The sequence below is a fragment of the Schistocerca serialis genome, chromosome 6, assembly GCF_023864345.2.
Source record: "Schistocerca serialis cubense isolate TAMUIC-IGC-003099 chromosome 6, iqSchSeri2.2, whole genome shotgun sequence".
Taxonomy (NCBI): Eukaryota; Metazoa; Arthropoda; class Insecta; order Orthoptera; family Acrididae; genus Schistocerca; species Schistocerca serialis.
The window spans coordinates 307,395,628-307,399,596 of NC_064643.1; positions in this window are offsets into that span (position 1 = coordinate 307,395,628).

Here is a 3,969-nt window from a genome sequence, read left to right on the forward strand (position 1 = left end):
AAAGTGCACACGCACTGAAAAATTCTTTAGCATTTTCAGAACAGAATGGCCAAAAAATCATGTTGACAAGTGACATGAGTGCACATGCACTGCAGTTCAGAACATATCAGCAAATGACGAAATGTATATACAATGAGTAACAAATGACATAAGTGCATACGCACTGAAGTATTGAACATATCATAAAAGGTATACAGAATGAGTACAAATCATATTGAAAAATGAGAAAAGTGCACAGGCACTGAAGTTCAGTAGAAAACATACTAACACATAACATAGGTGCACATGCACTGAAAAACTGTTTAATATTTTTACGACAAATAAACCTAATGAGTACAAACTATATTGACAAATGGCAAAAATGCACACAGACTGTAGTACTCTCTAGTATTTTTCTACAACAAACAAACAAATCAAGGAGTGTAATAAAGTGCACATGCACTATAGAAGTCTTTAGTAATTTCAGGATAACTGATCTTTTTAACAAAAGAAAGGAAGTGCACACGCACTGTATGTGACTTTTTCATTTTACAAGAATTAGGGAAGGAATAGGAAGGATTGCGTCATGGTTGTAGCACTTAGGTTGCACGCAGCTGCATTGAAAGTCCATATCTTTGCACAGAAGTACAACACCAAGTGAGACAATTTGCAGTTCTTTTCCCAGAAGTATTTATCAGCGTATCCAAGACACTGAAATGTCGTAGTAATATTTCCTGTTATCATCTAGGCAGTACATCAGGTACACCAAACAGTGGGTCCATAATAACGTCTTCATCGCTCACGGTGGTGGACAGCATGTCGTGTCAACACCACGCTCTTACAAGGCACACCAACGTAGAATTAGTGCAAAAACCAAATATAGTGCTCCATGATCATGAGGATGGACAAGACAAATGGATATTACAGTAATTCCAGGTAGTTAGGTCAGAAGGTGAAGGACATTAAGTCACAGACTAGTCTTGATTAGGAATTACATTAGTAGTTTGCGGCATTCATAGCCCAGTTATTGAACATTTCTGTACCATGTATTTAGTATTACAGAATAATGTTCATAAAATTAAATTATTGGCATCATGGGTAATCGTATTACAATAAACAGCGGCAGTCTTTGGCCAGTTACAAAACATATTTAGTATGACAGAATAATGTTCATCAGAAGTCTTCATTGAAAAAGAGAGTCAATTATTGGCCTAGCATTAACATAATACATTGAGTTATACAAATTATTGGCAATCATTGGCCAGTTTCCAAAACATGAAAAGTCATCATTGAAAACAGGAGCTAATTAATGGCATAATTAATAACATAATTCATTTAGTTACATCAATTATTGGCACTCAGTGGCCAGTTACCAAAACGTGAAAAGTCATCATTAAAAACAGGAGCTGATTAATGTCATAATTAATAACATAATTCATTTAGTGATATTAATTATCAGCACTTAATGGCCAGCAAGTATTGAATAGTATAAAACATTGTTCATCATTCAGTATTATTCAGATCATTAAGAAGTCATTATTAAAAATCTGTTAATTACAGTCATAGCATTAGTAATCATGGGCATTATAAGTAGTCTCATTACAATAAACAGTGGCAGTTATTAGCCAGTTACAAAGCATTATTTTATATATTTTTTTTGTATCATTAAGAAGTCATTACTGAAGTGACATACTATTCAGAGCTGATCAGTATTATTCAGAATTCTCTTAAACTAGTAGCATTATTTTGGACTGGTAATACATTTTTTTTGTTTTTTTTTTGTTTTTGTGCTAGCAATGCATTGCGTTGGGATCAATAATTAATTGCTGAGGCACAACAATATTTGCTTTTGACCTATTGCTGCAAATGAGGATAGGTAGCGTCATTCGTCATGAGTCAGCTGTAGCAAGGCTATGTAACAAGGCAGTATATGTGATCACATTTATAAATTATAGACACAAATGGGTAAAAAATAGAAATGCAAGTACTAGAACAGGTATAATAAGTAACAAGTTTAGTAAGTATCATGAAAAGCTTCTCCTGGAAAAAAAAATACAAAATGGATTATTGAGCTGAAAGAAGAAACGCAGAAAAGTAGTGAACTTCGAATTAACAGGTAGTGAAATGTGTATAAAAATGTGTTCCATAGCTGTCCTTTCCAAAACCTTCAGTCATCATACCATACGATATAAAACGTACTGTCAAAACAAACTGCAACAAATACTTAAATAACTACATAGCATAAATACATAAACTTCAACATCATCCTCATCTGTAAAGAAAAACTTGATTATCCATATTATCATAACTTCATTATTATCATCACCTGTAAAGAAAAACTTCATTATTCATAGTAGCATATTCTTCATCATTACTCTTCATCAGTATTCATTATCATCTGCAAAAAAATCACTTCATTATTCATTACACAACTATTCCTTATCTCTAGCATATTTCATCACTGAAAACTAAGATGTGTAGTTCTGTCTGACAGCCTGCATCAATCGCCTTGTATTCTGAAAGAAAAAATTAGTTAAGACTGCTATTCTACGATGTGTATAATATATTCTTGTTAATGCTTGTTAATTCTGATCCATTTACTCTTCCTCATAAGGTGTTTGCATCTTCTTTCGTCTATTCCGTAGGTGAAATTCCCATTTCCGTTTAATTTATTTCCTTTACGCATCATTTCTTTCTGAAATTGATGAACAAAGATTAATGCCTTGCATTTATATCATATACCCACTAAATAATGACTGGTTAATGGTGACACAATTAAGCATACAGCATAACATGACAGAAAACGTAATATATCAAAAGCATAGACAGTGTTCAAAGGCAAAAATGTACAGAGAATATCACAATGCAGCAGAAAAAAAGAAAAATGTAAAATAGTCACGATGTTGAGATATCATAGGGCAACAAAATGTGAAAGTAAAATGGTGCACTGTGCATACAAACAAAACATGAAAACAATCGTACATAAAAAAGACAAAATGTGTCGCTCGTTGTGTTCAGCTTGTATGTAGTGTAGCTAATAGAGGCGACAATTAAAGACTTTAATGGAGAGAGAATTTGATAAAATTAATACGTCACTACATAGAATTGCATAATTATTCATAAAATGCGTAAGTTCATCTGGAAAATATGCACGGTCTAATGTGTAACGACAAGAAAAGCGACCTACTAACCTTACCTTGCCGGGCACTTGCCAAGAAAAAATACGATAATCATCAATAATTAGTCATGTGAATATAATTGCATAAATGTTCATAAAAATTAGCAAATAGCATTACAGCGTGATAAATCGTAAAGTATGTTCACTCAATAAAGGGTTTTATGTTGGATAAGTGGTGGTTTCCTTTCGATTTTCTGGTTCTCAGAGTTTCGACGTGTACAACATTGGGGTGAGGAATACTGCGAATCCGATATGGACCTGCGTATAGAAGTTCAAATTTACTGAACTTACCTTTTAATTTGCTGGATAAATAGTGTGTTCGTACTAATATCTTCTGTCCAATGTGAAAGTCTCGGCGTGTACAAACATGTTTTTGCTGTCTTCTCCGGCGCTCTGCGGCACGTTTGATATTGTTCAGCGCAATGTCAATTATTTCGTGGTGTCTTAGTCGACGACAGGTAGGGAAGTTTACTAATTCTTTAATTTTGTTTGGTGGTTGAACGTTTTTCAGTATAACAGACGGAGATAGCATAGTGGATTCATTTGAAATGGAATTAATTACATCTTGGAATGAGAATATGTGTGTATCCCAATTAATGTGTCTTTTGTGGCAGCATATTCTTCACAGTTTACCAATTTCTTTCATTAATCGTTCACAAGGGTTCGAAGAAGCGTGGTACTTGGATATATAGATCGGAGAAATGTTTCTAGCTCGTAACATGCGTGTCCATATAGCAGAACGAAAATGTGATCCATTATCAGAAATTACTCTCATCACATGCCCTACATGAAATAGAAAATGTTTTACAAAT